The sequence below is a fragment of the Cavia porcellus genome, unplaced genomic scaffold (genome assembly GCF_034190915.1).
Source record: "Cavia porcellus strain 051 isolate PalLab524CR breed Dunkin Hartley unplaced genomic scaffold, mCavPor4.1 scaffold_26, whole genome shotgun sequence".
Taxonomy (NCBI): Eukaryota; Metazoa; Chordata; class Mammalia; order Rodentia; family Caviidae; genus Cavia; species Cavia porcellus.
In genome coordinates, this window is record NW_026947509.1 from 13348724 (window position 1) to 13370092 (window position 21369).

At 48.8% G+C, this 21369-nt stretch overlaps 2 long non-coding RNA genes across 3 annotated transcripts; one reads left to right on the forward strand and one right to left on the reverse strand.

Annotated features, from left to right (window-relative positions):
- The first annotated feature begins 1102 nt into the window (after positions 1 to 1102).
- LOC134473196 (uncharacterized) lies at positions 1103 to 13945 on the forward strand. 2 transcript variants are annotated; one of them, XR_010043317.1, is made up of 3 exons: positions 1103 to 1788; positions 3082 to 5953; positions 13779 to 13945. It is a non-coding gene; the product is annotated as an uncharacterized LOC134473196 (long non-coding RNA). The 2 variants fall into 2 exon arrangements; XR_010043316.1 differs by lacking the exon at positions 1103 to 1788 and having other exon boundaries at positions 1799 to 5953.
- A 1589-nt stretch (positions 13946 to 15534) lies between these two features.
- LOC134473197 (uncharacterized) lies at positions 15535 to 21354 on the reverse strand. Its single transcript, XR_010043318.1, has 2 exons — positions 21212 to 21354; positions 15535 to 17424 (listed from the first exon to the last, which is right to left on the reverse strand). It is a non-coding gene; the product is annotated as an uncharacterized LOC134473197 (long non-coding RNA).
- Between the last annotated feature and the right edge of the window lie 15 nt (positions 21355 to 21369).

Genomic DNA, 21369 nt, shown 5'->3' on the forward strand with positions numbered 1-21369 from the left:
AAGGGGCTGGGTGGGGCTGGAAGTCCTGGTTTTTCCCGCTCCCTGGCTCTGGCTGTGGCTGAGGCCTCTGACTTTCCGACTTGGACTCACGGGAATTCACAGTGTGTACTTACACGGCAGCGAGCTGGGTACGCCACAGATGCTTGGTACCACTGGAGACTGCCATGGCCTTCTCTCTCCCTAGGACAAACCACAAATGTCTCCAAAGGCACGTGAGGATGCCGGAGTATGGCCCCAGTTCCAGCCCTGCTGGCCACAGCCCCCCGGGCCACTGGTCTCTCCAAGGCAGCCTGAGCCTGGGAGCTGCCCGCGGAGGTGTGGCACTGACTGCGGGGCCACAGCTCCTGGAGACGGCGTCATCCCTCCACGTCCCCTTCTGAAACCTTGCCCTGTCCCCACCTGCCGCCAACCTGTGGATGTGCAGACAGTGTGGTGGTGGCAGGCGGTGGCCAGGAAGGCACTAATGTGCAGACGGACAGTGCGTGTGCCAGGCTGGGCCGTGCAGACCGACCTCAAGGCCCAGCTCTATTTCTTACTCATATTTAACTCAAGTGTGTCCTGCTGTTGTGCTTCAGTCTCTTTATCTGTTCTTCAAGAAATTTCAAAACTTTTTTTCTATCTCCCCTACCCCCCAGCCCACCCCAAAGCCCCCAGAAAAATAACTTAGATTCCTGGCATACCTCATGTTGGGCTCTCTCCAATTCTAGGATCACCCTACCTTGGATACCCCAGGCCCTTGGAGGAGGCATCCAGCCTTGCCTGCTGAGCCACACACAGCTGGGTGACTCCTCAGGGCAGAGGCTTTGTGATCGTGATCGCCCTTGTCCCAGCTCTGTGGCCTCTGCGGCTTCTGCTCTGCTCTGTGGAAGATGCAGAGTCCCAGGGGTCACCCAAGCCCGGCCAGCAGTGGGTGCTGGGCGTTCTTCGTCTCCTGCTTCCCCAGATTCAGGAAGTGCGTTTGCATGCCAAGGACTCAGACATCCTGCTGAAAAGTGAAAGAAAATGGAGAAAAATCTTGAAAGTAACCAGAGGAAGGAAAGTGACTCAAATATCTAAAAGCTACGGTAAGAATCAGAGTGGAGTTCTGGTCAGAAGCTGCACACAGGAGGAAAGCAGAGAGACATAGTGAAACTGACCACATGCCACATGACAGAAATGACACACATGACATGTGACAAAAGTGACAAGTGATGTGATTTACAGTATCACACTGGTCCGGCAGGATTCTTGTTCGAGACAGACCAGCTCAGCCTCATCGGGGAAATGGGGGACAGGGAGGGACACCAGTAGGTGACTGGAGGTGTGTGGGAAGCCGCCTATGATGGCGCCCATTTCCTGCTTCCGGGTTCTTCCCGGCCTGAGCAAGCCCGCCAAATTGTCATATCTGCCCAGTTACCCGTGACGCTAGCCTATCAGCTTGTTAGGCGCGCTTCTCTGTGATTGGATACTGCTTCCCCTTATAAGAGGTTGTTCCTGCCCCCAACGGCGGAAGAGGAACCAACGTTGAGGGTGGCGGACCTTGTCAGGTCCGGTTCGCTGTACATAATAAAGTTTGAGAGCTGATCCTGCTCGAGTTTGGTCTCCTGTCTCCCGCGGCTCCGGTCATCTGGTGGCCGCCCGTACGGGGAAAAAGGTAAAAGACTCAGCGACGTGCCTCTTCGGCCGGGAGGTGCGATTGCTGTCGCCTGCGGTACGACGGAGGACCTGGCCCAATAACAACGGAAGGCCGCGAGCACCTCTTCTCTTCACCCTGATCAGCTACGTGAGATACAGCGGTTCCCGGGACAGGTGAGTACTGGGTCACCTGGGTTGGGTGGATGCACCTAACAGATTTTGAGCGCCACACGAGTGGACGCCGGTTTTTTTTTTTTTTTTCTTTTCTTTTCCCTTTGCATCTGTTTTGCTTTCGCTTCGCTAATACAGCCCGACAGGCTTTTGATAGAGCTCGATCGGAATGCTCAGAGGAGCCCGGAGCCACTGCCGATTGTGGGTCTCCGGAGGACCCTCAGGGCTCTAATTCTGATTCGGATTCGGAAGGCTCAGAAGAGGAGGTCGTCTTTGCTAAGCATGACCCTCCTACACCGTTAAAAGAGGAACTTAGGGCTCGGGAAGATAAAAAGGGGAACCAAACACCACCCTGCCCGAGCTACTCCGCCTTACGGGAGGAGCTTAAGCCCTTCCGCTCCTTGGCAAGTTCACGGTCCTTCCACCGGAGGGTATGGTCGCGGCTTCCTTTTGAGTGTTCCGGTCTCCATGCATTCCCGGTAGCCCTTAGAAATTAAACAACTTAAAACTATCAAGGACGCAGTTTCAGCTTATGGGCCCAATGCGCCATTTACCATGGCGCTTTTAGAGGCATTGGCAGGTCTGCTTTTAACTCCTGGAGATTGGACCCAGCTGGCACGCGCCTGCCTCTCCCCCGGACAATATTTAGATTGGAAGTCCTGGAATGAGGAATTCTGTGTAGAGCAGGCGGCAGCCAACAGGGAAAATAACCAGAGAGAGTGGAACAGGGATATGCTATTAGGGCGAGGAGCCTTTGAGGAAGATCAAACTCAATACCCTCGCCAGGTTTATGAACAAATTAGCCGCTGTGGCCTCCAGGCCTGGAGACGGCTGGCTGGAAAGGGAGAACATACGGGTCACCTTACAAAAATTATACAAGGGCAGGGAGAGCCATTTTCAGACTTTGTGGCCCGCATGCTTGAGGCCGCTAACAGGATTTTTCCAGATGCTGAGGCGGCTCACCCTCTCATAAAACAATTGATTTTTGAACAGTGCACTAAGGAGTGCCGTGATGTCCTAAGAACTAACAAAAATAGGTCCTTAGAAGAGTGGACATGCCTGTGCCGTGAATTGGGTGGCCACGGCCTAACGCCCAAAGGAAGAATATCATTGGCGCTCTTTACCATAAATTTTTTAAACCTTAATCATAAAAATCATTCCCCTGCCATGGAACATAGCAATCCGTCCCCAACCGACAAAGGGCTGGTGAGATGGAAAGATGTCCTTACAGGACAATGGATGGGCCCGGATCCAGTGGTTAGTTGGACCTGAGGTGCGGTTTGTGTCTTCCCACAGGAACCAGGCTGCGAACCGCTGTGGGTCCCGGAAAGATTGACGCGAGCAGTAAACTCCCCACCAGTTCCTGATAAAGCACAGGAAGATAAGCCCGCGGACACAAGTCAACTCGACCCTTCTGGGACCGACGCTCAGCGCCCGAGACCATCTACAAACTAAAATGTCTGGTTTGGAGCTTTTTCTATTCTGTGGGTTCCTATTAATCACCCCTGTTCGCACAAATTTGACCAACACTGTTAAAAATAGCCAGTTTGTGGGAACGCGTCACCTCCTGGTTCTCCTGGCCCAACCTGACTACTTGGATCCTGATTGCCATGGCCATCCTAGTGGGGCTTGTGGTTATTAAATGCTTGTTAGATCGCCTCATACAAACTCAGCAGCAGGTTAAGATCACAGCTATGGCAGCCATGCAAATGGCAGCAGGTGACCCATCAGGCCAGCAGGCCGCCGCATATCTCCTTCACATTGCAGAACATCAGCTATAAGAGCTGAGTGGGCAAGCCAATGACGGGTAAGACGGGAAAAGCCCTCCCAGTCAACCTAAGACAGGCTCCACTCAGATATATATGGCCTATAAGGCCAGGGGTCCCTCCCGGAGTCAAATTATTGGCATTGAGATGCGAGACCAAGGGTACTGCAGTGCCATCCGCCTCAAAGGTTGGGGGGAAGGCAGGAATGAATGTCTATATGCATCCAGGTTCGGTTCACAAAAGCCTGGCCCTGCGAAAAAATGAACCACTCACCTTGAGCATGGTCCTGGTGCAAGGATATGCACAAAACAGGGTGATGCACAGCAGGGTATAGACCTCTACATTCTCTCATGCCTCGGCCTACAAGGTAGGCCCACTCCTAGGTGTCTAACAGCAACAAGGTCATAGACACCTTGGAGGGACCTACAGACCATCCTATTTTAATAAATAAAAAAGGGGGAGATGTGGGAAGCCGCCTATGATGGCGCCCATTTCCTGCTTCCGGGTTCTTCCCGGCCTGAACAAGCCCGCCAAATTGTCAGGTCTGCCCAGTTACCCGTGACGCTAGCCTATCGGCTTGTTAGGCGCGCTTCTCTGTGATTGGATACTGCTTCCCCTTATAAGAGGTTGTTCCTGCCCCCAACGGCGGAAGAGGAACCAACGTTGAGGGTGGCGGACCTTGTCAGGTCCGGTTCGCTGTACGTAATAAAGTTTGAGAGCTGATCCTGCTCGAGTTTGGTCTCCTGTCTCCCGCGGCTCCGGTCAGAGGTGACTGGATGTGAGGTCCTGCCACTGACCAGGGAGGGCCCTTTGCTAACCTGGACTTTACTCGCAAATGCACAAGTGGACCAGGGAGAAGGTCTGGGAGTCTGACCAAAGTCCGGACAAGCAAAGGACTCTGCCAATACTGACAGTGCCAAACCCTCACCCTGAACCTTAAACCCTGACTAGCACCAAGGGTACGCAGCTCGGTCCTTTCACCGCCTCACTGGTGACAAGCCTTGGTGCTTTCTTAGAGGACTGGTGTTTGGAAGTAATCCAAAGTGATTCAGAACCAACTTCTGTGAATTAAGAAAATGCAGCTGATTTCCCCGATGTGCACGCTGTGTGGTTCTGACTGCAGTTTCAAGAGACGAAATCCAAAAACTGTTCTAAGTGAGGCCCCAGAAGAGCCTCCTGCGTGGATGAATCAGGGCAGTAGCTTCGTGAATCGTAGACAGCTTTCCAGTCAGCTTTCTCGTACCTTTTTCACAGCACTCACGAATTCCAGGTCATTCTGAAACAAGTGCCACAGAGTTCTGTGAAGACGACAGCTGCCGCTGCGTTTGTGTTTGAAGAGGTTGCTATGGCTTACAGTGGTTGCATTCGCTACCTTTACAACACTGTGACAAAATGCCCCTCAGAATCAACTTAAAAGGAAGAAAGGTTGATTTGGGGTCCGGTTTCAGGGCTTTCACCCCACAGTCACTGCACCCTGGTGCATCATGAGCCCCAGCAGTGCACTGTGGTGGGGAGGATGTGGCAGGAGGAGCTGCTCAGCACAGGACACCAGGAAGACGGAAAAGAAAGCCCGAAAGGGCTGGGTCTCTACGTCCTCTCCAGGGCATGGCTCCAGTGACCTGACTCCCTCCCACGAGCCACACCTACTAAAAGTTTCACTGCCCCCATCAGTAGCACCAGGCAGAGCCTTCCACACCTGGGCCTCAGGGAACCTGCCAGACCCAAAACTCAAGCAGTGTTTGTCACGGAGACCCGGCTTTCCAAAGGCTCTGGGACATCGATATTCTCTCCATCTCCTGCCAAGACCAGTTCTAATTTAGCCCAAGGATGAAGCTTATGAATCGCTAAGCACGGTGCACATCTGTAATCCCAGCACCCTGGAGGCTGAGGCAGGAGGTTACTGTGAGTTGGAGGCCAGCCTGAACTATGGAGTGAGACCTTGTCTCAAAATAAAACAAAACAAAAAACCCCCAGCAAAACAAACAAACAAAAGGAGCCACCAAGCATGGCACTGAGGCAACTGTGTGAGCCAGACACAGGCGCTTCTGTCTGCACAGACCTCCAGCCCCCCATTTCTGCCCAAAGACCAAAGCCAGCCGTCCGGAATCATTTCTCCCCAGATATCAGTGTACAACACTTCCCAGGGGTCACCGGCCCATTTGGAGCACTTTCCTAGTCTTTCTGGTGACCATCTCTCTTTTGCCTTCTTTTGACCTTTTCAAGATGGTAATTTGTTTTAGTTTCAAGGAAATGGACTAACTTCAAATTGTGTGAATCAGAGGCCACTTGTTCAGAAAAGGCACAGGCGCCCCCTGGTGGGGACACACGCCCTTTCCGGCTCCCAGCAGAAGCTCTTCTGTGGCCAGAAATCGTGGCCTGGAGCTCAGGGAAGGGAAGTCGAGGTAAGAAGACAACTTTCCGGGTTCGTGGAAACAAGCATTCTCCCCACCAAATAGGTGGAGTAAAGAGAACAGAAAGAATACAAGAGGAAAAAGCCAGTAATTTTTATTACAAATTTCTAGCTGGTCAAAAACGTTTCTAGATTGTACAGAGGAGACAAGGCAAAAAAGAAAATGTAAAACATATAAAAATGTTTATTGCTTATTTTAACTTAAGGTATTATATGTCTATTATGGACAAGAAATTGGGAGAGGAAACCAAACCAGTATTTTTTAAAATTTTATTAAATTTATTCTTTGAGGCAAGGTCTTGTTATTCAGGTCAGCCAGGCCTTAAACTCACCTTGTAGCGCAGGCTGGCCTCAAACTCAGGGCAGTCCCCCTGCCTCAGCCTCTCGAGTGCTGGAATTACAGGCGTGCACCACCACACCTGGCTAAGTTAAATGTATTTTATTTTGCTTTTGGCCTTTGGTAGCAATTACTTTTCAGTAGTTGAAAGGCTGTGAATATAAATAAATGTAATTTATAATATCTGCAGCAAATTAGAATTTACATACACAAATCTTTTTTTTTTTTTTTTTTTGTCTTTTTCCCTTTTTATTGGTACCGGGGATTGAACTCACCACTGCCTGCTTGCAAGGCAGGTGTTTATACCACTGAGCTAAATCCCTAGCCCCTACATATACAAATCTTAAGGCTAGTGTCAGTGAATTTGGATCAGTGGGTGTAGATACCTTCATAACTCCTACCCTGACACAATATGCAGCTGAGTCACCCAGAGGGTTTGCGCGTGCCCCCTGGCATCCAAGTTTGCCCCCTCCCGGGAACCACCACCTGATTTTTATCACATACATGGTTTAATTTTGCCTCTTCTTAAACCTCATCTAAGGGCCTGGGGCTGTAGCTCGGTGGTAAAGAGCTTGCCAAGCATGTGTGGAGCCCTGGGTTCAATCCTCAGTACTTACAAAGAAATCTTCATGAACATAGAACCATGTGGGTTTTTGTTTGTTTGTTTTTGTTTTTCTGAGACAGGGTCTCACTTTGTAGTTCAGACTGGTCCTGAACTCTGTGTAGTCCAGGCTGCCCTTTGACTCACAGCGCTCCCCCTGCCTCAGCCTCCTAGGTGCCGGAATGACAGGTGTGTGCCACACACCTGGCTCATGTAGCTTTTCTGGAGGGCGATGCGGGGGTCAAACCCAGAGCCCAGAGTTATACCGGGACTTGCTCCTCTCCTGAGCTCCAGCCCAGCCCTCAGGTATCCTTATAAGCCCATTTTTTTAGTACAGACTTTTTGAGACGTCTTTGTGTTGTTGCATGTGTTCTAATTTAGTCTTAAGATGGAGTAACCTTTCTCTGATCGGGAGAGACATAAAATGGAAATAGATCTTTATTTGTTGCAGGTCGCGCTGGTACATGGCACACCTGAGGGCTATGCAAACAGAGGGGCGAAGGAAAGGAGAGGGGCGGGGGAGGGGAGTGAAGGGGAGGGGAGGGGGGAGGGGAGGGGGCAGAGAGACAGATCAAGCCCTTTTCGCGTCCAGGGAATTATCCCATTAGGTACCCGCGAGGAGCCCTAGCTGTGAGCAGACCCCAGAGGAAGGAGGTCCTGCTGCCCGAGGGTGGTCAGTCCGGGTAGGCTGCGTCTCGCAGTCCCACGGTGACGCAGCCTCTAGGGAGAGGCAGGCGAATGGATCGGTCCTGGTGAGGATCCCGGAGAGATGCTGCAGACCAGGGAACTGTGCAGCGGGGGCCGGAGCCTGGTGGCCACCTGGGAGAAAGTCCTACTTGCATTTTAAATTTAGGTGAGGGCAGCAGAAGAGGATGGGCTGCAGGTGGAGCAGGAGGTGAGTGCTGCGCATCGGGCAGCGTGGTGTGGGAGGAGCACACCCTTTACCCGCCTCCTACGGACAGACCCGGGCTCATTTGCACACTTTGGCAATTGTGAATTACATCATGGAGAAGATTTGTCAGCCTTTGAATGTACCGTCTGTCTCACTTCTCTTGTATAAAAATCTATGATCTGGGTCATAAGGTAGATGTAAGTGTCATGGTTTTCCAGAGGGATTGCGTCATTCTGTACTCTGGGTAGGAGAGTTCCACTTCCCTGGAAAAGTTGGAAATTTTATTATAAAGGGTGACAAATTATATTTCACTGTCGCTTGAATTTGTGCGACCCTGTTGAACATCCTTGCCTGTGCTTTTTAGTGATATATATCTTTTCAAGATATCTGTCCAAGTCTTTTAAAAATTAGTTGGTTTGTCTTTGTTATTTGCAAGAGCTATTTATATATTCAGACATAAAACTACTGCATTATATATTCACTGCAAATATTTTTTAATAACCTGACTTGCCTTATTTTATTAATGATCTTTTAATATAAAGACGTTTTAAATTCTGAGCTAGCCAAAAAACATCAGTTATAAGAAAATTTCCCTACCATGTTATAAGGCTATATATCTAAATTTTCCAGGAAAATCGCATGCCAACATTTGTATTTAGATTGATGACACAGGGAACAAGTTTCATTTTTCTCACACATTTATCTGATAGTATGTGAAGAACACTTCTCTTTCCTCATTAAATTACTCTGGCATCTCTGAGCCATCTCTTTGTGGGTTCTCTTCTCACCCTTGATGGATTCACTTAAAACACCATACTGTCTTGATTACCCTGGCTTCATAATAGTTTTGAAAGCAAGTCTGTGAATTCACCAACTATTTCAAGGCTGTTTTGGCTATTCTAAGTTCTTTACATTTTTTTACAAATTTTCAGTCAACATCAATTTCGATCACAAACACTTTGAAGTTTTAATTGGTGTGATGTTTGATTTACAGAAAATATGGAGAACACTGACATTTTTAAAACTATAAACATGCATTTTAACTATTTAAGTTTTCTTGAATTTCCTCATGCTTTTCTTAAAATTTTCATGTTGTATAGTTGTATATACTTTGACAAGTTTTTCCCAAATGTGTTTTGTTTTTGATGCTGTCAAAGGAGACTTTAAGCATTTATATTCAAATTAGTACACAGAAATACACTTGATTTTTAATAAGAAATTTGCATTCTGTGAACTTAGTGAATTCACTTTTTAACGTTACAGTTACTTCATAGACGGTTCTGTCAGATGCAAATGAAAGCAGCTTTTCTGCCTTCTTTACAATCATGTTGCTTTTGGTGTTTTCTTTGCCTGGTTGCAACTGTTGCAGCTACAGTACAATGCTGAATAGATAGAGGTAGAATGGAAATTCTTGCCTTCTTCCCAGAGGAGATACATTCAATATTTCACCCTCAAGTATGACGTAAACTATAGATTTTTCATAAATAGGCATCAGAATGAGGAAACTTCCTTGTATTCTTGATTTCTGAGACTTTTTATTATCATTGGCTGTAGGTTTTTGTCAAACTCTTGTATAACTTCAGAGCGATCAGACTGTTTTTCTTTATTTCCTTCAGGCAGTGAATTATATGATTGATTTCCAGTGTACAAATTCACACTGAAGAGTAAACTTCACTTGTACTTCTGGTATTTTTCTTTTTTATGTATTTCTGGGTTTAATTTACAAATGTTCTGTTAAGGTTTATGTATCCACATTCATAAAGAGTACAGGTATGTAATTTTCTTTTCTCATAGCATCTTTATTATATTTTGGTTTCAAGATAATTTATTGCTGGTTGTGTCAGGCAAACTGGAAACTGTTCCTTCCTCTTATTTTTCTGAAATGGTTCAGGTAATATTGGTGTTATTGTTTACCCTTAAATGTTTGATATGATTTACCAATAAATCTAGCTGGTCTAGTATTCTCTGAGGGAAGGGTTTTAGTTAGGAATTCAATCTGTAATAGGAAAATAATTATAAAAATTCCACTTATATTTTATAATTACTTTGTGCCCATTTTGATGATTTGAACTTTTAAGCAGTTTTCTTATTTTATATAGATTGCTGAACTTCACGGCATGATGTTATTTATAAGACAGATGTATTTTTTTAATATGTGTAAGCTCTGTGATAGCACCCTTATTTCATTTCTGGTACACATAACTGATGTTTCTTTCTGTTTTTGCTTTAATTTGTCTTAGAAGAGTTCATCTATTTTATTAATCTTTTCAGAGAACTAACTTTTGCATTTGTTAACTTATCCCATTTTTTTTTTTTTGTATTTGCTGATTCCTGGTTTTACTCTTATTATTTATGCTACTTATTTGGGGTTTAATTTGCTCTTCTTTTTTATTTCTTAAAGTGAAACTTAGGTAATTGACTTTAAACATGTCTTCCTCCATTACACTGTGTATATTACTTAGCTTTTGTCACTCTCACAAAATAGCTGAGATAAAAAATTTACAAAGAAAAAGGTTTATTTTGGATCACAGTGTCAGCGGTTCAGTCCATGGTCACTTGGCTGTATTGCTTTGGGCCTGTGGCAGCACGGACACCATGGTGAGGACACACTGGAAGGAGCTCTGCTCACCTTGGGGAGCTCGAAAGCAGATGAGGCTCTGCCCCCTAATCCCTTCCCAGTGACCTGGGTTCCTCCCTCCAGGCCAATCCTTCTACACGTTCCACTGCTTCCAACAGAAGTGCAGGCTGTGACCAAGTCTCCACCTAGCACAGGGGCTTGGGGGACATTTGAGATCCGAACAGTGACATTGCATGGGTGCTGGCTGTGACCAGTTTCATGCTAAGCTGTGCTTTTACCTCATCACTCCAAGTCTGAGGTGCTTTCAATCAGCTTCAAGAGTTCCCCGAGTTCCCTGCTAATTTCTTCCTTGTCCCATAGGTGCTGATTAATTTTCCTGTCTGTGAGCTTTTCTAATTATCTTATCATTATTCATTTATAACTTCTGGTGTCAAGAGAACACACTCTGTCAGACTGAAATTTATGTAGACTTCTTTTATGGCCTAATATATGGTACTACTTATTAGTACATGGTTTATATATTACTACATGGCATATATATATATGGCATATATTAATATATGGTATATGACATATATAAGGATATGGCATATATATATTAATATATGGCTTAATATTTAGTAAATACCCCATATGTACTTGAACTGTTACTGTTTGCAATAGATTGAATAATGGCTCCTAGATATTTATTGGTCCTGTGTCTAAACAACAACAATAGTGTATGCGTGTGCAAGCCAGGAAGAGATGCAGAGACTGGCTCCGGGAATTGTGGCAGCTGATGACTCCGCCATCTGCAAGGCGGGCAGGAACCCAGATGGGTGCAGTGTGGGACGGCTGTCCGCTGGGAGGTGCTCTTCTTGGGGAGAGCAGTCTTGGTTCCATTAAAGGGCTCATATGTCTGAATGAGGCCCTACCACATTAAAGAGAATAATCTGACTTGCTAAAAATTTACTAATTTAAACGTTAATCTTATCTACAAAATACTTTCACAGAAACATCTAGAACTTATGGCCTAGCCAACTTGTAACAGAGACTTGTGGATGTGATGAAGGATCCTGACACGGGAAGATTATCCTGGAAAACCCTACTGGTCATAATATGGTCATAAATGTCCTTACAAGAGAAAGGCAGAGTCAGGTGTGGTGGCACATGCCTGTAATCCTGCCACTCTGGGAGGCTGAGGCAGGAGGATTGCAAGTTCAAGCCCAACCTGGAAAAATTAGCCACTTAGCAAGACCCTGTTTCAAAATGCCAAAGGGCTGGGAATACAGCTCAGTGTGAAGGGCCTGGTTTCAGTCCTGGGGGGAGAGAAGTGGGGAGAGATTGATTTAGTTACAGAGACAGAAGGAAAGCTGCTGTGATGATGAAGAATTTGAAGGCACCGCACTGCTGGTGTTGAAAGTAGCTACAGGGACCATGAGCCTAGGCCTGGAACTCACAGTGTACCCAAGCTGGCCCCAACTTGTGGGAGACAACTCCACTGACTCCCTTTGAATCCAAATCACTGTGACTTTGATTATTTGGAGACTCACTTCCTTATACTGATGTGTAGAGAGCTGGCTACGGCTATTTCCTTCTCTCTTTCGTTGGCTCTAAGCATTGCAAATAAGGCCAGCAGAGATGCTCACATGTAATCTCTAGCCAATAGACAGTCCTGTTTCCTCTCAAAGTGTTTTCCGTACAATACAGATATGTACAGGATGTGAGCACCCCAGATGTTAGAGCAAACAGGTCAACTGGGTAGAGCCTCAAGATAAGAGGCTATGACTCCCCAGGGCACAAGAGTTTGCATATCAGAAACCAAAGCAATAGTCCCCCAAAACAATTCCACTGCTACCTTAATTGGGTTATGTAAATTGATCCTTCTATAAATCTTTATCTCTGCAATTTACATAGATGCCCCACCTGGCCAGCCAGCTCAAGTCACTCACGTAATTCCTGCCATCCTCTCTGTCCCTCATCCCTGAGCCACCCACCTTCTTCACAAGACAATAAATTCTGGGAGAGGCCTAGAATCAAAGCCTTTGTCTGCAGCTCCTTACGAGGATTGGATTTAGGACCCCTTGGCTGTCCTTAACTTGGAACATGTCTTGGTGTCTTTACTCTCGCCATGGGTTACATTGGTGGTGGCAGATTGTAATTAACTTGCTGGGATTCCAATAACATCTAAATGGGATTACAAACACAACTTTCTGGATTGTGAGGAAAACTAGGAATAGGATTACAATACTTGGAAGACTGAAAATATTTGGGATTACAATACCAACGCATGCAGATCCTCCTACTTTGGCCTCCTAAGTGCTGGAATTACAGGCATGTGCCACTATACCCAGTTTATTTTGACTTTTAACTAATTTTTAAAAACTTGATCTCAGTTTTAATTTCTAATACGTAAATAGATTGGTAGATAAAACCTACATAAACAATAGCTTTTGAAGTCTTTGTTTTTCAAGTCCTTACCTGAGAAACTAAACAGGTTGTGCCAGGTATAGTGGTACATGCCTGTAATCCCAGCACTAAGGAGGCTGAGACAGGAGGATCACTGTGGGTTTGAGGCCAGCCTGGGCTACATAGTGAGTTCAAGCCCAGCCTGAACTGCATAGTGAGACTTTGTCTCAAAAAGAAAGAAAGAAAACAAACAAACAGGTTGTGAAATCTGAGCTGAGCTGTTGTGTGCATACCTGTAATCTCAGCACTTAGATGGCTGAGGCAGAAAGATCTCAAGTTTGAGCCCAGCCTGGGTAATTTAGTGATTTAGCAAGAAGTTGTCTCAGCAAAAAAAAAAAAAAAAAAAAAAAAAAAAAGTCAAAAAGGGCTGCAAATGTAGTTCGGTACAAAGACCCTGGATTCAGTCCTTACTATTGAAAAAGTTATTGAAACGATACTAGAAAAAAAGACAAAATAGAAAATGAAAATGTTAGCAAGTGATTTTTTCCTTCCATTTACTATTTTCACAGACTTTTCTATGAAATCTAAAGTATTAAAAACAAAAGTATTACCTGTTCCTCTTGTTGATGTCTCTGGTTTCTGATGACGCGCTCACATCCCCCTTCCCTCTATAATTAAATAGCTCCCTGACACGATTGCATTTTGGAGACTCTCATTCTTATCATATTTGGATTCCTGGCTGGTGGACAAGAGAAGCATTTTGGAAACAATGACACCGATAGCCCCAGCTAGTAAAGTATCTTTTGTCCTGTGGGTTTAATTCCTTAAGTTTTAGAAAGTGTTAAGTCAGTGCCTCTTTAGGAAACAGTTGTGTAAACAGAAGATCTCACACTCCAAACAACAGAAAAGTAGAGTGTTTTGTATTTCAAAGTGAAATATCCTATTTGACGCTTTTCAAATAACTAGAAAATGCTCCTAACCACTTGGCATCTTTCATGGATCTATTTTTTCCATTTTTCAGAGTCCCCGGAAGACTGTGCGTCCAGCGATCTGCTGTATCACAGGGCTCCGTGGCGACATCATAGTAGGCCACGTTGGTGGCTGCTGGGTGTCACCAAACTGCGCTGGTCACAGCTGGAAAAAGGGCCTGGGGTCACCCGATCAAAATAAAGGCTCCTCCGAGAGAAAGTGCTGCCTATGTTAGCTTCATGTGAAAAGCAGGAAGCGAGGCGCCCTCAGGTCCTGATCCAATGTTTTAAATGAAGTTCGGTGGGGTGGCACTCCCACCTCCGGTGCAGCACATCCTGATGGCAGACCCTGTCCCCTTGAGCCTTTGTCTCTTCTTGTGTTCTCTGCAGCATGGACAGCCTTTCTGGTCTGGGCGCCGTGGGCAGGTTCAGAGTGAGTGCATGTTTAGGGGTTCAGGAGGCTTGGGGCTGCGTTCTCTCGTTTGGTCCCATGCGCTGTATTAGGAAAGCACGGAGCCCCAAATACGGATATGCCCTTTGCACTGCCAGCTTGTGCCTGGGTATCCTCGCCCACGCCAGTGTCAGAGCTGAGAATGCAGCTCACGGGAGGGGACCAGGATGGCACACACGCGGCTTCCTCCCAGCCTGGAGCAGAGCGACAGACAGAGCCGGGCAGCTGCTCGCCACCGGCTGCTCCTGGCCCTGGCGGCAGCTGCTTCCTCGCTTCCTCCCCTCCCCTCCCCTCCTCTCTCCTTCCCTCCCCTCCCCTCCCCTCCCCTCCCCTCCCCTCCCCCTTCCTCCCCTCCCCTTCCTCCCCTCCCCTCCCCTCCTCTCTCCTTCCCTCCCCTCCCCTCCCCTCCCCTCCCCTCCCCCTTCCTCCCCTACCCCCTTCCTCCCCTCCCCTTCCCTCCCCTCCCCTCCCCTCCTCTCTCCTTCCCTCCCCTCCCCTCCCCTCCCCCTTCCTCCCTTACCCCCCTCCTCCCCTCCACACCCCTTCCTCCTCTCCCCCTTCCTCCCCTCCTCTCCCCCCTTCCTCCCCTCCCCTTCCTCCCCTCCCCTCCCCTTCCTCCTCTCCCCCCTTCCTCCCCTTCCTCCCCTCCCCTCCCCTTCCCTTCCTCCTCTCCCCCCTTCCTCCCCTCCCCTTCCTCCCCTCCCCTCTCCACCCCTTCCTCCTCTCCCCCCTTCCTCCCCTCCCCTCCCCTTCCTCCTCTCCCCCCTTCCTCCCCTCCCCTTCCTCCCCTCCCCTCTCCACCCCTTCCTCCTCTCCCCCCTTCCTCCCCTTCCTCCCCTCCCCTCCCCTTCCTCCTCTCCCCCCTTCCTCCCCTTCCTCCCCTCCCCTCCCCTTCCTCCTCTCCCCCCTTCCTCCCCTCCCCTTCCTCCCCTCCCCTCTCCACCTCTTCCTCCCCTCCCCCCTTCCTCCCCTCCCCTCCCCCCTTCCTCCCCTCCTCTCCCCCTTCCTCCCCTCCCCCCTTCCTCCCCTCCCCACCCCTTCCTCCCCTCCCCCTTCCTCCCCTCCCCTTCCCCCCCTCCCCTCTTCCCCTCCCCCACCAGTTATCTTTTGCCCAGCGCCTGAACTCTAATCTCCCCCCTTGTCCCTGTTGATAAGCAGAACCCGTTACGGTGCACAGCTCTTTACCAGAAACACTAATGTTCGCTTCTGTGTTGGTTCTACTCTCTGGCTGGCTTTCTACCTCAATAGCTTGTAAAACTACAACTGAATGCATGCATGTTTTTCCCCTCAAGTACGGTGAGCACCTCAGCTGGGAAATCACAAGTTGAACAAGAAAGGCTGGACTCAAACCACAAGCCTTGCAGGAATCTGAGCGCTTTAAAAACAAAAGTCTCAAATGCGGCAAGGGCGGGCTTTTCGCGCCTGGCTCTCTCTGCCTTGGCGGCTTCTGCATCGCTTTTCCCTCCTTAGCTCTGTAGCTCTGCTCGGGGACATCAGGGTCACGACTGCCGGATTCCAAGGCAGGTGCTTGTGCCACTGAGCTAAATCCCCAGCCCCTAGACTCTGTTTTTAAGACTTTTGCATCATTCTGAACTAACATTGCGCATGAAAAACTCATCTAGAAATCTATCATTTGTTTATTAGATTTGTTGGCCGAGTGTGGAGGAGTATGCCTGTAATCCCTGTGCGCAAGAGGCTGAGGCAGCAGGGTTGCTGTGAGTTCAAGGCCAGTTTGAGCTACACAGTGACCTCTGTCTAAAAAATAAAATTGGTTGTGGCTTTTTGGCACTGACACAAACACATGTTAACTGGAAGTCATGTATTCAGTATTCCATTATGTAAATATTTGAGAGCTTTATTTGGAAAATATTTATCTTTCATTCCTTCGATTACAACTGGAATCATTCCTTAACCCTTTTATTACTTGAGCAAATATTGTTACATTATGTTCTCTAGCAGAGTATATATACTATTTTATCTAAAATAAGATATCTAGTTCTATAAAAATGGGCGATGCCCTGGTAGAGACCCTGCAGAGCCGGCTCAGCCCTCCACCCACACAGCGCCAGGAGACAGGGCCTGCAGAGGCAATCGCCAGACTCCGGCCCTGCGGAGGTCTCAGCCCGGCCCTCTCGGCCTCGGCCTCGTGATCCTGAACAGCTTCTGCCGTTTCTGAGCCACAACCGGTGGCGTTTCACTGTTACGTGGTGGGGGAGGGGACGGTGACGGCCGCACAGGCGCAGGAGACCCCCACTCAGCCCTGTGCAGGACACTGGCTGTGTCCTGTGCTCCTGTCACCTGACCCCCATCTCCACGCCCCTTGGGGGGGATATCACGCTGCTCTCCTTCCCAGGTCAGGAAACTGAGGCCCCACAGGAGAAGCTATTGCCGTGGGTCCCGCGGCAAAGACAAATAAGGAATAGACCCCCACCACCCCGTACCAGGAATCGAACTCACAATTTCACACTTGCCAGGCAGCTGCTTGTGCTGCTGAGCTGTATCCCTGGGCCAAAGGGACGGACTTGAGACCCAGTCTGAGGGACACAGGGCCCGGTGTCCACCAGGCAGGTGTCTCAGAGTGTTCCGATGACGTGCATTGCTGGATGCTAGGACCGTAGGCAGGAGCCCCCTTCTGCCCGTCCTGGGGCGCGGCCAGGAGGCCTCTGACTCACCCGAGAAGCACATGTGGATGGCACCTGAGAGCCAGGCCCTGGGAGGGCAGCTGCAGAGGGAAGGGACTCCTCAGAGGTCAGCCCACGGCCACCAGCCCTGTGCCATGCAGGACCAAGCACAGGGACAGCGCTGGACGTCAGGACAAGTCTCACCCTGGAAACGGCTCTGTCCTTAGCAACCTCCATGGCCGTGTGACCAGGGGCCCTGCTAATGAGCTGCTCTGCCATAGTTGCTCCAAAAGTCAGACTAAGACCAAATGTAAAGCAGGGTAACGGTGGCTTCTCTGTCTCACACCTTTCTGGCCTGAACTTGTCAGATGAGAACGGTCCAAGAGGGCTGTCATGCATTCGGTAGAGAGAGACGGGAGAGCACACTCCTGTGACTGTCTGTGGGGGGATCTGTACAGAAGGGCAGCACAGGGAGGGCTGCCTGGAGCTCAGCGTCACAAGAGAGTACATTCTGCAGGGCAAACGGGGCTGGAAAGGTCTTGTGCACTAAATAAGCTTCAGTTCACTGTCCTTCTGGACTTCATGGTCTAAGATGGCTGCCTCAGCTCCAGCTATCATTTCCATAGTCTGCACAGTAAACAGAGTAATAAGAAGGTGTTATACTAAGATGCTGAAAAATTAAAATGGTTAATTAACACATAGTTATTAACAAAAATAGTTAATTAAAAGGATAGTTATTAGCAGTATTGTCATTCTGTGCTGAGCTCTTTACCCTAGTAACCAAGCACCAACCACACAGTTATAGATTAACTGACTGTGTCCTCATGCTGTTCTGTATGTGTCCATTGCCCCTCACCTTAGTGACCTGTTTGCTGTGTCAACTTTTGTTCCCCTTGTAAGAGACAAATGACACTGTGTCAACCATTGTTCCCTTTATGAGAGATAAATGTTCCTGTAATTGGCAGACCAAGGGCTATGCATTGGCTAACCACCCACTGTGAAATGCCTCTGACCTCAAGCAAAGGGGAACAAAGGCCCACCTTATTTCTGTTTCTCATCGCTATGTACTTAATGATCAATGAGCTAATCATAAATGAACTATAAAAATCAGTCAATATTCTAACTCAGTTGCACAGCTTTGCAAATTCCATCTGCACTGTGTGGCTGGGCCAGCTAAAATAAAAGTGTTTGTTTTTAAAAAGACGTCGGCTTGCCCCGTTTTTCACCATGGGGCCTTGTTTTTTGGGGTGGGTTACAACAGAAGGTGCCCCTTCTTCTTCAGTCCTGTTCACTTAGAGTGGTCTGAGGGACACCTGGGGCTATTTTATGGGCAGTTAGCCACATGTCTGGGGCTCTGGGGAGAGGTCTAAGGTAGAGATTTAGTCTCTCTTTTTGGTAGCAGGAATTGAATTCAGGACCTTGTATGTGCCAGGGACGCTGAACTACATTCCCAGCCCTGGAGTTTAGACCTGGCAGCTCTGGGCATGGCTGGCTTCCCCAAGGGAAACAGGAATGTTAAGGACAGAACTCCACTGTATCTTAAACCAACAGTGGGCAGCAGAGACGGAGGAGAGAAGCAAGGAGTGCAGAGCCTCAAGGAGAAACTTGGCCCACAAATAAAAAAGGAGGCTTCTCGGGAGCCATGTTAGGGAAAACGGCAGGCCGGGAAGCTTCAGGAAACCACCTCTTCCTGCCAGGCATGAGGCTGAAGCAGGAAGATCTCTGTGAGTTTAGGGGCGACCTGGGCTACACAGGGAGATTAAGGCCCACCTGAAACACAGAGACCCTATGGCAAAAAACAAGAAACTAACAAGCAATCCGCTCTCTCACTCAAATGACCATGAGGCCAGAGAGAGTGACTACTTTGTTGGTTCGTTCTGATTTCTGGAATCTAATATTAAAAACATGCAGCAAGTAAGGGAGCACTTGGGGAAGGAGAGACCCCTAAGCCTCAGCCAGGGGTCGCATCTCATCCGGCCGCTGTCCCCCTGTCCCAGCGCTGCCCGTTACTTGGTGGCAGCAGGGTTGATGACTGGTTCTTGCCGGGGCTTCCTCAGCCCAGGGCATGCAGTGTGGACCTTGTCCTCAAATCCCTGTGATGTGCTTTTCTGTTTTTGATGCTGGGGGTCAGACCCAGGGCCTTCGTGTGCCAGGTGAGTTCAAGCTCTGTGTGTGTGCATTGCTGACCTTCTCGGGCCAGCCTTGAACTCTCGAACTCTTGAACTCCTGCCTTGGCCATGCTTGGCTTCTCTCTCTCTCTCTCTCTCTCTCTCTGTTTGTTTTTTAGTGTCAAGAGCACAGAGACATACACTGCCCACAGCTGTCTGAGGCACGCCATGCCAGGTGGCTCAGCGTCAGACAGTGAATCACCCCAGAAGGAGGCTGTGGGGGGGCAGGCGCTGAGGGCTCTGGAGGGAAATCCGGACACTCATGCCCGAGAACAGACCCACACGCGCTCTGGCTGGTCTGGGCTCCCCTTGGGAGGTGGTGTCTGGGAGGGAGGAGGAGTCTGAGGAAGCACGGACGGGTGCCCGAGTTCAGGGCCCACATGCGACAGCAGCCGAGTCGTGTTGTGTGTTCAGTAAGGTGTCTTCAGAGGTCTGAGGACATCAGTGCCACCTCAGAGACCGACCACAGAGACACGGGGCGGAGACCTCAGGGTCTGTACCCGGTAAGGAATGCGGGCTGCAAAAACAGAGTGGAAATGACACTGACAAACTCATGACTGAGCCCTTCTCAAGGTCCACCAAGAAATTAAACAGAAAGGGAACAGCTCTGAGCTGCTTTTACTCACACTTCTGCCTTCTGTCCCACCCTGAAAAGCAGTTTTCTGATTCTTGGGACGTCCCCTGGTGTCTTTCACGTCACCTCACCTCCAGTGCTATAACCTGGCGTCAGCCCCAGATGCTGTGCGCCCAAAGCCTCCCAAGGCCGTCCCCATGGCACAGCCGCCACAAGCCCAGGGCTGCCTGCACTTCTGGACTCAGGGACCCTGAGGACCCCCGCGCTAGGCCTGCTCCTATGCTAATGACCAGCGGAACTCAAGGAAGCACATTGCCGGCCATTTCCCATTCATTGCAAAGGATACAAGGATGAGCCAAGCAGAAGAGACACACAGGGCCAGGTGGGGTGACCTTTCTGGGCTCACCACCCTCCTGACAGCCCGATGTGTTCCACTCAGAAGCTTCCTGAACTGGCCGTTTGGGGCATGCAGTGCTGTCAGGAGGGTTTTATTCAAAGGCACAATTGGTTAAGTCATTGCCACTGGTGATTTACGGACTGCCTGGTTGGTCAAGCTGAGGGACTAAAAGTTTCAACGATGTCATCATTGGCCTTTGGGACCATCAGCCCCTGTTCTGAAACTACGTAGAGGTCCCCAGCCACAAGATGACACTCAGTTGAAAAACGAGCAGAAGGCTTTATAATGGACATTCTTCAAATTGCCAAATGCTCAAATAATTAGTTATTATGGGCTGCAAACCAAAACCATGTGCACTTGGATGGGTGTAATAATAAAAACAGAAAATAGTGTCGGTGAGGATGTAGAGAGCATGGAATCTTCACACCTTGGTGTGAATGCAGACTGGTTCGGCCCCTGTGGAAACTCTTCAGTGGCTCAGAAAGTTGCACACTGTATATTCGTGTGATCCGGCAATTCAACTTCTAGGTCTGAACCCCTCAAAAATGAAAACAAGTGCTCAAAAACATGTTCATGCATATTCAGAGTAGCCGAAGGTCAGAAAGAGCCCAGAGTCCATGGAAGGATGAAGGGATGAGCATATTGTGGTGCGTGCAGGCAGTGGAATATTATTCAGTCACAAGAAGGAAATGGAGTCAGGTGCGTGCTGCAGAGCAGACGAACCTTGAAAACACACTAGGCAAAGAAGCCAGACTCGAAGTGACACATATTGTATGCTTTCATTTATGTGAAATACCTAAAATCGTTAAATCCATGCAGCCAGCTGCAGAAAGGTGTTTAACATGGGCGCGGGGGGGGGGGGGAGTTCGTTGGGGAGAACCTTCTCACGGGCACCCCTGTCTTTTATTATTATAATTATTATTGTTTCGGGCGTGCTGGAAACGTTTTGGACTAGACAGAGGCGGTCAGTTGCCGCAGAACACTGTCACGCACTAAGTGGCACTGGAGTACGTACTGAAGAAGGGCTAACTGTACTGTACATTATATGAATTTCACCATAATTTTTAAAAAAGTGAAGTTACACAATGTTAAATCACTGACAACCTCAACTCACCCCACGGCCCTAAATCCCGAGATCCCAACCTCCTAGTTCAAGTGGCATTTTTTCGCGGAGCGCCTGGTGGCTCTGAAGCTCTCAGGGGACCCCCAGGGACATCCCCGGGGTCACTGAGGGTCCCAGAAAGCTGTACAACCTGCGGGGTGATGAGGACAGACCTGAAACCCCGAGCAGAGAGCGCACGGAAGCCAGCGCCCGCCCGCCCGTGGCGGAGGAGGTCACTGCTGTGTCCAGCGCCAGGTGGACGCTGTCGCCTGCGCCACACGAGGCTCCGCGCTGTCGCCTTCCGCGTCCGGGGCGCGCGCGCCCTGGCTCC